The following is a 14,463-nucleotide window of genomic DNA, read 5'->3' as shown; positions in this document are numbered from 1 at the left end:
CTTATATCTAGATTTAGGGCTTAAAGATCATTGTTATTTATTTTATGTTTTCTATGCATTATAGATTACTAATGACAAGAATTAAATCTATAATTAGAAAATATTTATGTTAAATTAATATTTATATTGTAAAAATGAACAGCCTTAGTATGAAAACAGCAACATTTATTTTGGCTAACAAAGAATTTTATTTCTACAAAACCCATGTAAATGTATCTCCAAAAGAAAATAGTATAACAAATCTCTCATTATTTCAGCTTTATTTTTTATTTTTTTTAAGATTTTTATTTATTTATTCACGAGAGACCTAGAGAGATAGAAAGGCAAAGACATAGGCAGAGGGAGAAGTAGACTCCATGCAGGGAGCCCAAAGAGGGACTTGGATTCTGGGACACCAGGATCACACCCTTTGCTAAAGGCAGATGCTTAACCACTGAGCCACCGAGATGTCCTGATTATTTCAGTTTTAGAAGTGAAGAGGGTAGAAGTGTGAGTAGACGTTTCTTCTCAGTGTCTCAAGAGTGCCATATGTATATAACATATATATAGGGGTCTTCCAACAACAAATGATTATGAATGATGACTCCATTTTCTCCCTGAATTTTCCGTGACCGATAAGAGCATTTCCCAACAGCATACACTCTTGAAGCAATGTTCCCTTTTCTCCTGATTTCTCCAAATCTGAGGTCACTCTTCGTCATGACGAGAAACTGCTCAAACTGTAACTATATCCCAGAGAGGAGATATATCTGAACCTCCAGTTCAAATAGGTCTTTGCCACCGGACATTAGGCAATGTCTAGGCCAAAAGACTGATCAGAATACCACAGGGCCATTTCTGCTGATAAAAAAATGAGAGAGGAGGTTCTCATTCTACAGACTGAAAGGGTCGTAAGACTATATAAACTTTATTAGGGAAAGTGGGCTGAATGTTTTCCTTGTTTTATAATTCTCCTTCATTGGAATGCTAGTGTTCAAACACACAAAATTCAATAGGTAAAAATAGAGGAAAAACTCCAGCCTTTTTGTCCAAACTTTGATTCCTTAAATCAAGTTTGGTAGATAAGAAAGAGCAATATTCAAAATTGTTCTGATGGAGGATACTTAGTGATTCTTCTTACTTTGACTTGTAAGCAAGTTTGTAAATTGTCTTTCTAGAAACAAATAGGCAGAGATATGAACTTGTTAGCAAAGAAAATGTGATTAAACATTCTTATCTACTGAAGTGCCTGTATCCCCTAATTTTATTTCAGAAAAGCAATCAATTTTACAATCATATTTTGCTTCTACTCTCCTCCAGAAGTTTATATATGCTCTCAATTTATATTATTATTTTATTATTCTTGATATGAAAGGATGATAATATTATCTCAGCTTTCATGGCATGCCCACCAGGGAAGCAGCCAGGTGAGGGGCACCCGGAGGGCACAGTACCCTTCTTTTTTCTCCTAACAGTACAGACCACAAGGCAGGATTGGCTTTCACACTGGCTCCCCTTGCAGGCATGGGCCTTCCTGCCATCCCCAGGGCAGAGGCCTCCTAGGTACTTCCCTAAGTCAGGAGCTCCTGCAGCTGCTGGCAACCAGGACTGTTTTCCTGCCAGGGAGTGGGGAGTAGAGCAGAAGAGCTTGGCACCCCTGTGGGAATAATTTTCCTCTCTCCCTCTCCTGCACAGCCTAGAGACCTTCTCAGGCTCCCCTCTCAATGGACACTTGCTATGCGCCATTGTCTATATATGCTGTCAATTTATACTATTATTTTATTATTCTTGACATGAAAGGATGACAATATTATGGTTCTCTTTTTAATAATTCATAAATGTCTCATGATATATTTCAGGACCCTTCCATCTTCTTTCTCAACATTTGCTTTGAGTGTAATAGTTAAATATCTCTTTATATGTTTCACTTTCTTCCATCTCCCTATTTATTTTAAAGTTCACCCAGAAAATCCTGCCAGCAATTGTCTCATGCCTCTGATAATTCACTTGCTTAAACAGAAACCCTATAAGCAAACAATAGTTGTTTTCATTCTGCACAACAAATCAAGTAGTATTCACTGAATTCATTTGTAACTTCCAGCCACAGACACTAACTAGATGAACATCCATTAATATGATTTTCATATGTCACCCAAATATCTTTCATTATCACATGAGGTGTGACTTGAAAAAAATTAGGCATATTTATTTGTATGTGTGGTTTCTGAAATTAAAGGCATAGTAGATATGGCTAATTCTACTTCTAACACAATATTGTATCAAAGCAACAGGAAATTCCCTGCTGCAAAGATTTCACCAGGAAGTTACAGGCCAAATAAAATCAGAGTTAAAACAATCACATACTGCCAAATCAAATATCATTGGAGAACTGAGACTTAGAGGCAGAAATTGAGAGAAAGTAACACTACATTTCCAATGAAATCTCCAAGAAATTTTTGTAACCTGGAGAAAGGCATAGCCAAATGAAAAGGAATGAGAAAAAATTACAGTGGAATGGAGTAAAGAAAGAAAAGACACAGGTCAATAAAAATAAATCATTTTACATCAGCTTTTGGTTCTCCTAACCCTAAAAATACTAGAAAATTTTGAATTTTTCCTATTTGGCAAATATGATCAGGTGCCAGCATTTAGGTTTCTTCAGAATCTCAGAGTATGGAATATTTCTACACTTTATCATGATGTTAAATCTAATATGTGTGTCTTTTACTTCTATTTTTCCCATCCATGTCTTAAATATACATTCATATTATTTAATGTAGAGATATATGTATGCATACATATATGTGATATATATGTGTGTGTATGTGTGTGTGTGTTTGTATTGGGGATATGTAACCATGTGTGTGGGGAGGGGGCTGGGGACATCCCCAACACATAGGAGAAAGTGTCACTTTCCCAGCATATTGACTCTATGGAAGGATCAGTCTTTATAATGACCATCCAGGAATATGTGGAGACAAAGCAGACCAAAAGCACTCTGAAGCGGCCCTAGGCCCAACCAGCCAAGCTGACATCACATTGTGCATCATAATTCCATATCAGAAGACTCAGACAAAACGAAGAATCTAATGATGCCAGAGTTAACTCTGAAAGATACAGTCACAGAAAATACAATGCATGTTAACACTGTGTATTCAAATCTGACATGAGGGACTACATAGATAATAAATGCCCAGGTAAAGAGAACAGGAAAATTATCCCAGAGGGGATGTTTAGAGGACTCAGCATTCATTTAGAAAAATATATGAGAACCTACTATGTGACAGGCAATAATCTGGGCATATGCAGCAGTGAATAAAGTTGACAAAATTCCCCAATGTTCTAAACTATACATCAGTATAGGAGACAGATAATAAACAAGATAAATACAGAGTAATAACAGCTTAGGAGAAAATAAAACCAGGAATAATCGATGTAGCAGATAGCCCCCAAAGATGACCACCAACAATTCCTCCTCTTCCTGTATTCACTCTCTTCTCCTTAAAAGATTGGGTCTATATTCTCCCTCTTTGAATCAGAACTGGCCTCATGACTAGCTTTAATGAATAGAAGAGGCAGAAACACCAGCTCCAGGCCTAGCCCTTATAAAACCTTGATAATTCTGTGTGGACTCTGTTGGAATACAGCTGCTATGATGTAGGGAAGTTCAGACTATCCTTCTGGAGAAAGAGGCCACATGCATAGACTCTGGATGATGACACCAAGATGTAGATGGTGATGAGGGAGGAGAACCAAGATGCACCTTTACAGTACCACACTGTCTTGATGACCACAGCTTTGTAGTACAACCTGAAATCTGGCATTGTGATGCCCCCAGATATGGTTTTCTTTTTTAAAATTCCCCTGGCTATTCGGGGTCTTTTCTGATTCCACACAAATCTTAAAATAATTTGTTCTAACTCTCTGAAGAAAGTCCATGGTATTTTGATAGGGATTGCATTAAACGTGTATATTGCCCTGGGTAACATTGACATTTTCACAATATTAATTCTGCCAATCCATGAGCATGGAATATTTTTCCATCTCTTTGTGTCTTCCTCAATTTCTTTCAGAAGTGTTCTATAGTTTTGAGGGTATAGATCCTTTACATCTTTGGTTAGGTTTATTCCTAGGTATCTTATGCTTTTGGGTGCAATTGTAAATGGGATTGACTCCTTAATTTCTCTTTCTTCAGTCTCATTGTTAGTGTATAGAAATGCTACTGACTTCTGGGCATTGATTTTGTATCCTGCCATGCTACCGAATTGCTGTATGAGTTCCAGCAATCTTGGGGTGGAGACTTTTGGGTTTTCTATGTAGAGTATCATGTCATCGGCGAAGAGGGAGAGTGTGGTACTGGCACAAAAACAGACACATAGATCAGTGGAACAGAATAGAGAATCCAGAAGTGGACCCTGAACTTTATGGGCAACTAATATTCGATAAAGGAGGAAAGACTATCCATTGGAAGAAAGACAGTCTCTTCAATAAATGGTGCTGGGAAAATTGGACATCCACATGCAGAAGAATGAAACTAGACCACTCTCTTGCACCATACACAAAGATAAACTCAAAATGGATGAAAGATCTAAATGTGAGACAAGATTCCATCAAAATCCTAGAGAAGAACACAGGCAACACCCTTTTTGAACTCGGCCATAGTAACTTCTTGCAAGATACATCCACGAAGGCTAAAGAAACAAAAGCAAAAATGAACTATTGGGACTTCATCAAGATAAGAAGCTTTTGCACAGCAAAGGATACAGTCAACAAATCTCAAAGACAACCTACAGAAGGGGAGAAGATATTTGCAAATGACGTATCGGATAAAGGGCTAGTTTCCAAGATCTATAAAGAACTTATCAAACTCAACACCAAAGAAACAAACAATCCAATCATGAAATGGGCAAATGACATGAAGAGAAATCTCACAGAGGAAGACATAGACATGGCCAACATGCACATGAGAAAATGCTCTGCATCACTTGCCATCAGGGAAATACAAATCAAAACTACAATGAGATACCACCTCACACCAGTGAGAATGGGGAAAATTAACAAGACAGGAAACAACCTATGTTGGAGAGGATGCGGAGAAAAGGGAACCCTCATACACTGTTGGTGGGAATGTGAACTGGTGCAGCCACTCTGGAAAACTGTGTGGAGGTTCCTCAAAGAGTTAAAAATAGACCTGCCCTACGACCCAGCAATTGCACTGTTGGGGATTTACCCCAAAGATACAAATGCAATGAAACGCCGGGACACCTGCACCCCGATGTTTCTAGCAGCAATGGCCACGATAGCCAAACTGTGGAAGGAGCCTCGGTGTCCAAAGAAAGATGAATGGATAAAGAAGATGTGGTTTATGTATACAATGGAATATTACTCAGCTATTAGAAATGACAAATACCCACCATTTGCTTCAACGTGGATGGAACTGGAGGGTATTATGCTGAGTGAAGTAAGTCAGTCGGAGAAGGACAAACATTATATGTTCTCATTCATTTGGGGAATATAAATAATAGTGAAAGGGAATATAAGGGAAGGGAGAAGAAATGTGTGGGAAATATCAGAAAGGGAGACAGAACGTAAAGACTGCTAACTCTGGGAAACGAACTAGGGGTGGTAGAAGGGGAGGAGGGCGGGGGGTGGGAGTGAATGAGTGACGGGCACTGGGGGTTATTCTGTATGTTAGTAAATTGAACACCAATAAAAAATAAATTTAAAAAAATAAAAAATAAAAAATAAAAAAAATTAAAAAAAGATGCACCTTTACAGCACTACATACAGACACATTTGAGAAAAAATTATAAATAATGAATTACTGTTGACATAACTCAATAAATTTGGGGGTGTTTCTAATATATATGCAGTTTTAGGGAAAAGGTAACTGAAATGTCTAGGAAGAGAAAGTAAAAAAGGAAACTGGCAATTATCAAGATGAAGAACTACAATTTAACAGTAAGATCCTCTATACCTGTTCTGAGAGAAGAGCAAGGAAATCTTTAAATTATATAAGAAGAGAAAGCCTGAAGGTAAGCATACTAAATCCTACTGACCACTGGAAAGGAAGACATATGCTACATTTCTTTTTTTTTTCTTTTATAGATTTATTTATTTAGTTGAGGGAGAGAGAGCATGCGCTTGAGTGTGGGGAGGAGGGTAAAGGGAAAGGGAGACAGAGAATCTCAAGCAGATGCCATACTGAGTGCAGAGCACATCATGGGGGCTCAATCTCATGATACTGAGATCAGAACTGAGCTGAAACCAAGAGTCGGATACTTAAACAACTGGGCCACCCAGGCACCCCACATATGCTGCATTTTTAACCTTGGAGCTGAGAGGCAAAGAATGATCTTGATTCAGTTACAAGTAGCTTTAACTAAATATAGCTAGGGAGCCACAATTCTAGGAATGGTACCTGAGTAATTGTCATGCCTAGACCTAATCTCAATGATATCATCCTAAACCTCAAGCCCAAACTGGAGGCCTCAATGGAATGAGACTCTGAGGAGTCTTCAGGGTGGTCAGTAAATTTTGCAGGTGTGAGGGATATGAAGCACTTGGGGCTAGAGAGCACAGTGGGGTAGACCATTAGTTGATAGCCTCCAAGTTGACAGTTGACAGACCAATGTCCAGCTAACTTATTTCTCCAAGAAACCATACCTCCAGGTGTTCACACCCTATGTAATCTCCTACAGTGATGCTGGCCTTGGCTATGTGAATGATTTGGGCCAATAGGATATTTGCAAGTATGATGTAAGCTGAAGTTGGTAAGTCCATCACCTTGGGGCCTATCCTCTTGGAACACTCCTACTTTGGAGCTACCTTCCATGATTTAAGCAAGACCTGACTATTCTGTTGGAGCAGAGAACTACATGGAAAGACGCTGGAAGATGAGTCATCCTGTAGAGAGGAGAACTGAGATATACCAGCAGAGCTTTCAGCTGAATGTAATTGCTCCCAGGTAGGAAAGAAACATCTATCTACCTGAAGAATTACCTTAAATAATAAATAATTGCTGTTTAAACCACTAAATTTTAGGGTAATCTTTTAAGAAACAATAAATAGACATCTGAAATAAGGGATAAGAAGTAAGAAGATTTCATTGAGAAGATCTAGAGGTGAGAAAGAAGCCTCTAAGATAGAGATAGATAATTGAAAGGAGCATTCCAGGCAGAGGAAACAGCAAGTGCAAAGGCCCTGACGTGGAAGTAGGCCTGGCTTATTTGAGGAACTACAAGGAGGCTTGTATATGTGGAGCAGAGTGAATAAAAAGAACATTAAGAAATAAAGTCCGAAATAGTAACAGGGGTCAGATCAGCCTGGGCTTTGAAGGTCATTGTAAACACTGACTTTTATCCAGAGGTTGATGAAAAGTTATTGGAGATTTTTATGCATTTTTAAATTCATTCACTAATTATCTATATAGCCTGATGGTGGGTAGTTTCCTAGTGCTGGCTATGCAATAATGAATGAGGCCTGCGGTGGGTGGGCAGGGGTAGATGGGCAGAGCTACAGGGGATGTTGAGAGGATGAAAGAAGAGGAGCAGAATCACAAAACAACTGGACCAAGGAAAGATGGCTTCAGTTGGCTCAGGCCAACCTGAAGGATAGAGACTCTTTTAGACAAGACCCCTCTTTATTTTCTTCAAAGTCTCTCTTCAAGATAATTTGCTACAGCTTTACATTAAAGCACATTATACCTGCAAAAGAAACCTCACTTCTCTTTTAATGCAATTAAATTTCCTAAAAGCTTTTTCCAAATAAATCATGGCGTTTCATCAGCCATGCACAAAAGATCCTGCCAGGCTCCAGTATTCTGTGCTCTAAGTGTGTGTCAATACATTTATAGAAAAACACTCTGTTAAATTTTAAAAGAATCTCTTCGAAAAGACACTGTGTACTTCCCAAAAGGTACTTTACGAATATAGTACTTTACAGATTGCAGTGAGGTTTCAGAGCAATTGACTCACCCCTGCATCATATTCTTACAACCAAACTAAATGACAAAGTAACAAGCAAAGAAGGCATAGAACTAACATTATTATAGCTTTAAATAAAAGTTCATGAAGCAATTTTCCTTAAGTGTGGTGCCATACACATCAAAGTATATTTGGTAGCATAGATGATGACAGAGTAATAAGAGAACTTTGTCAGGCTTTGACATGAGTAGTTTCTGGAAAAAAGTGTGAAGATCTGGTAGGGGGTGGGATAAATTGTATTCCTCCAGCTGGTCAACCTATCAGTTAACAGTGAATCTGGATGGTCTCCCAGTTCAGGTCTGACTGTATTTAGAGTAACAGTTTCATAGAACTTCTCATCAAACATACCGAAACAGAAGTGTTCTCTTCAACAAAATAAAATCCCTCTACTTATCTTATTTTCCCATGGGTTTAATTTTTTTTAATTTTATTTATTTATGATAGTCACACACAGAGAGAGAGAGAGAGGCAGAGACACAGGCAGAGGGAGAAGCAGGCTCCATGCACCGGGAGCCCGACGTGGGATTCGATCTCGGGTCTCCAGGATCGCGCCCTGGGCCAAAAGCAGGCGCCAAACCGCTGCGCCACCCAGGGATCCCTCCCATGGGTTTATAAAAATGAAAAATCCCAAAAATAAGTTGCTGCTTTAGAACTGACCTATGTCCAGCTAACTCATTTCTCAGAGTAATGCAATGAAATGGTCTTTTTTTGCTTTATGTCTCTTAACTTCTAATTAATGACAGGATTTCAATTTCCAGATAGCTGATATTTAATGACTTCATCAAGCATTTGTTCTCTGCCAGCAGCTCCTATTTTTTGGACTTAAAAGTCAGAAGCTTTCATCTAAGAAATAGATAAGAAAAAGTTAAAAAAAAAAAAACTAGCATTGTTGTTCTGGATCTTTTAAAATCTTCTATAAGGTGTTTTAGTTTCCATTTTAAATCATTCGATCTCAAAGACCTAGCCTAGCTTCTCTTGAAATATGATTCTATTTTAAGACACATCACAAAATTTCTTGTGTTCTATACCACTATTATAGTCTCTGTACCATTTCTGGCTCTACACTTTAATCTCTTCCACAATCTAAAACAATAATTTCCATAGATTCCAATCAGTCACTTATGTATTTGACTCTCTTCAAGGGTTTTGGCCAATGTTTCTCTAGGTTCACCTGAATCGGAATCATTTGGTGTTAAAATTCAGGTCCCACAGCTCCACCTCAAACTTACTGATTTGCAATGTCTAAGTGGCCCACAATTTTTGACAAACATACCAATTGACTCAGATGTACCAGAGGTTTGAGGGTACTACACAAGGCCAATGGTCCTTAAGCCTTATGAGACTCTAATAAAATACTTGCAAACCCTTAGCCTAACATGCACAGGGGGAACCATATTTTGTGCATTCTCTCAGGAAATTGACAGGAGCCCTAAAGCCTATCAATGGACCCTTTCCTCAGAGTATCTAGATCCTGAGACCAGAGCCCCTTCTCTCATAATTTTCTCTGTGAGGCTTCTAAGGAAATCGGTGCAGGGAAAATGGAATACCCATTGTACTCTGTTCTGTTAAAGAGAGCCATTGACAATTTCTGTCTTTTATCTCAACCTCAAAATGAAGTGTATTTCTTCTCATCCAATTCACCCAAGTATTGTGAAGCTGAAATTGCTTTAAAAGCATTAGAAGAAAAGTACTATATAAATGCAAATAATAGGAAATTTGATTAAAAAAAAAGAATAGTCATATCCAAGTGCACAACAGCTGCCCTATCAAAAATGAGCAGTTTGAGGTTTCACTGATACTGTCATTCAATAGACATCAGAGAATAAAGACTATGAAGTGGTTTTCCAGAAGTCTTCATGAATTGCAGGCATGTTTTTCTCATGCTATCAAAGTAATATGCCACATAGAGAACTAAAAGACATGAGGAACCATAAATCCTATAGGCTTGCTACTACCACCCCAAAAGGACAAAAGGATAAAGGAGCCCTATCACTGATGGCGAAATGCTCTACAACTTCCAGTTCAACTCCCACAAGGAAACTCAGGGAGCTCTGAAGAGAATATTCAGATCACCACTCTCTCCCTGTGCCAAAAACCATTTTTAACACTTAGCACAAACATCTTTCCATTATATAAATCATCTGTCCACATTATAAAGTCTGGCATTTACCATTTTAACTGCTCAGGTTGTCATGTCTACCATGGCCCCTGATCCATCAAGTTGGTTTTTGAAACCAGGGCAACAGTGCTGGTACTCAACCTAAGGGGATTCTGATGGTAGGCTAAGTCAATATAAAAAATAAAAACAGGAGGATATATTTTTTTCTAGATGCTCTGCTGTTTAGATGATATATCTGCAACTATTCTCAGACCTTCTCTGAAACTATCCCTGAAACTGCTTACAATTTAGCCAGTAACTGCCCACAGCACTCCTTCTTTAGTGCTACAAATTAGAGGAGCACTTGGATAAAATATTTCCCTTAGCCAATGAGTGAGTGGCCAACAACATTTTGTAATGCATAGTTCTAATTATAAATAAGATATTAACAGAACCTTGCGAGAGTAATCAAGGACAGAAAAATAACCTTACCTTCAGAACAGCAACCTCTGCATAGCTCTTTTGCCTGAGCTCCAGAGCCCACATGTTAAGACTCTTAAGAATTATACATGACAGAAAAGGAAAGAGTGTCAGTTATCATGACTAAGGAAACTGAAGCCTTATTTCACTTGATATGCATATTTGTGTTCTTTTAGGTCAAAGTATTAATTCTCCTCTTATTTGAAGAGACAGACAGTTGGGATTGCTTATTTACTTTTCAGCAAATCCATAAAGAGAAACAATCCATATTTCTGGACTTAAATAGAAGAAATTGATCAAATACAAAGGGAAGGCCTGATCTAGTACCTACCAGAAGGGAGATGGGAGACAGAAGAGAGTTCATGCTTTTGAACAGAGGGTATGTATGCTATAAACTCAAGGAAATGCATTATTTTACTTTCTTCCCACAGCTCCTCTGCAGGAGGCAGCACAAAACCAAACAGAACAGTCTATATAGCCTAAGATCAGGTCTCAGTTCTAAATGTCTCTTTATATATGTAGTTAGTGGACCTTAAGCAAAGAGAAATTGATGATTAAAAACAGAGATCATCTTGTATCCACAGCATCTCTTTCTGCCACTTTAGGAAAAACTTCCAAATATTCTAGCACATATCAAAACCAAAACTCTCATAACCACAGCAGGAAATACTATATAAAGAAGAAAGCTAAAGATTCTTACTTGAACAACTTTTCTTTCTCTTCAGATCAAAAACTTTGAGCCTATAGAGCTTTCATGCTCTATCGTTCAATGAAAGGATTCACAGAGCTAAATAGTTCTAATTTTTCAGTCATATGGAATAGAGCTATTGTAGATAAGACTAGAAATCTTATAAAAAAATCTCTATCCTATTGGTTACATCAATAGAATTCTTCCATCATAATATCAATGAAAAAATACATCTGCATATGACATTTGGAATAAATGTTAGATCCTTCCCTGAAATTGCTTATTACCTTACCTTTTTAAAACCTAATACATTCCTGCCACAGACTGAGTGTACTATTTTATGATGAGGACAGAAAAGTCCCACTCGTGATAGGACTACTGTATCACTCTTTCATGTTCAGAAATGTTACTAGTGTTGTCCATGCATGTAAATGGGTTTTGAAAAAATGAACAGCAGTTTCTTCTCCACTTGATACATGTAAAATCCATTTTTCATCAACATTTTTTTGAAGAACCTACCACTGATTGCAGCTCTGCTTTTCTCATCACAGTCTGATGGATGTTTTTGCTCAAAATAAGCCGCCCTTCACTGATTGCTGCAGGCTGCGTGGTCTGTCAATTGTGAAAATACAGCATTCCCCAGCTAGACCACATTGCTTCTTGTAATCAAAGAGTCAGATACAAACATTCATTCCAATGATTCCGCGACCCTGATCTCTATTTGCTTTAATGCAGTGTTCATTTTCACTGTGAGGTATCCTCAGAACAAAAAGTCCCACAGGTTAGAAATCGAGTTACTCACCCCAGTTAAGTTAAAATCTTCCCCTCAGTAAGAGAGTAAGACTCTCGTTTTTCCTAAAATATGTGCAAAAGAAGGGTAAGTTTTCTTTTAAAATACAACTAGGTGGAAGCTGCCATTTTTATGAGGATATAGAGAAGTACAGAGTGTGGTAACTACAAACTAAAGATTTGCATCCCTGACAACAACTCTAATTGTTATGAGTTTAATAACTGTCGATCAAAAGAATGTCAGTTAAAAGCATGGTTGCAAAAACTCAGAAATGAACCCAAAACAAGATGGCCAATTAATCTTTGACCAAGAAGGAAAGAATATCCTGTGGGAAAAAAGATAGTCTCTTCAACAAATGGTGTTGGGAAAACTGGACAGCAATGCGAAAACAAATGAAACTGGACCACTTTTTTACATCATACCCCAAAAATAAATTCAAAATGGATTAAAGACCTAGGGGTGCCTTGGTGGCTCAGTTGGTTAAGTATCCAACTCTTGGTTTTGACTCAGGTCATAATCTCAGGGTTGTGGGATGGAGCCCCACCTCACCTCAGGCTCTGTACTCAGCAGGGAGTCTGCTTGAGATTCTCTCTCTCTTCCTCTGCCCTTCCCCCTGCTCACTCACTCACTCTCTCTAAAATAAATAAATAAATCTTTTTAAAAAATGAATTAAAGACCTAAATGTGAGACCTGAACCCATAAAAATCCTAGAGGAGAACACAGGCAGCAGCCTCTTTGACCTCAGCCACAGCAACTCCTTTCTAGATATGTCTCTGGTGGTAAGGGAAACAAAAGTGAAAATAAACTATTGGGACTTCATCAAATATCTGATGGTTACCAGAGGGGAGGTGGGTAGAGGGATGGGTTAAATAGGGATAAGGACTAAGAAGTACACTTGTGATGAGCACCAGGTGATGTGTGAAGTGTTGAATCACTGTATCATACATTTGAAACTAATATGACACTGTATGTTAACTAACTGGAATTTGTTTATTATTTATTTATTTAAGACTTATTTATTTTAGAGAGAGAGAACAGGAGGGAGAGGTAGAGTCTCAAGCAGACTCATGCTAAGTGCAGAGCCCAACTCAGGGCTCAATCTCACAATCCTGAGATCATGACCTGCGCTGAAATCAGGAGTTGGATGCTTAACTGACTGAGCCACTCAGGCATCCCAACTAACTAGAATTTAAATAAAAACTTTTTAAAAAGCACGTTTGTGAATCTCACACAAAAATACAGGGAATGAATCTGTTAAACAGAAAGACCCTGAGCTACTTCTTATGTACTGCTGCTAGAAGGAAGATGTGGAGTTTAATGGTGTTATTCAAAAAATAACCACATTATATTCAAATTTATGTGCAATGAAGACTGATTTTAAAGCTCCTATTCCAAGTAGGAAATTACTTCTTCTGCCAAAAGGAGTTAGCATTTACATCAACTAGGACTAGGTTCAGCTATATAACAGAAAAAAGGAATGGCTCAAATTCTTAAAAGAGAGAAGAAAGTTGAGACTTCTAAGTCTCTTATGCATAAGAAGTCTGGAGGTAAGCAACTCAGAGCAGGAATGATGGCTACAGCATCATCTCATACTCAAGTTCTCATCATTCTTCCCCCATCTTGGAGCATAATTTTCATTCTCAAAACCATCATATGGTCCAGGTGGCTGCTACAGCTACAGCCATTACATCCACATTCCAGACAGTAGGACAAAAGATACAAGGAAGAAAATCTCACTGCCTCTTTGAAGAGAGATTTCCAGGCAGTTCCACACAACGCTGCTACTTACATTTCATTGGTGATAATTTTACCTAATTGTACTGGAAATGGAGATAAATAGTTATATTTGAGGCCACAAAGAGTCTGGCTAAAACCTGAGGCTCTCTTACTAAGGAAGAAGGAAGAATGAACATAATAGAAAACCAGTGATACTTGATTCAGCACTCACCCTTCACCAGCATCTCTGCTATTAGAGGTATCAAATGACCTTGGGCAAGTCACTTAAATCTCTCTGTTCTTCAATTTCTTCAGCTCTAAAATATCTAACTTGTATATTTGTTTGAAACTTAAATAAGATTATATGTGTAAAAGGCCTAGGGCATATAGGTCCTAAGCAAACATTAGCCCCTTCCACATATCAACAGGAGTAGGTTCAAAGGAGCTAGACTGGACTCAAACTGGCAAATTTCTTGGAGCCTATAATTGGAACCACTGTCCCCTCCATCAGGGACAAACAGCGTTAGTTCTCCTGGCACTTGATGTTCCTTTTCTTTCCTGTACTATGCCCTATATCCAGCCAGTGCCACAGAAGCCTAAGCAGATAACTGGGCCCACAGAAGCTGTGGCAACTGGAAGACTCTTTGTATAGAAAGAACTGGATAAATGAAAAAAAAGGAAAACATAAAGGAACCCCCTCCCCCCAGGAAAAATGGAGGAAATAAAT

Source organism: Canis lupus, chromosome 8, assembly GCF_003254725.2.
Source record: "Canis lupus dingo isolate Sandy chromosome 8, ASM325472v2, whole genome shotgun sequence".
In the NCBI taxonomy this organism is placed as follows: domain Eukaryota; kingdom Metazoa; phylum Chordata; class Mammalia; order Carnivora; family Canidae; genus Canis; species Canis lupus.
Note: the sequence above shows the minus strand (reverse complement) of the source record.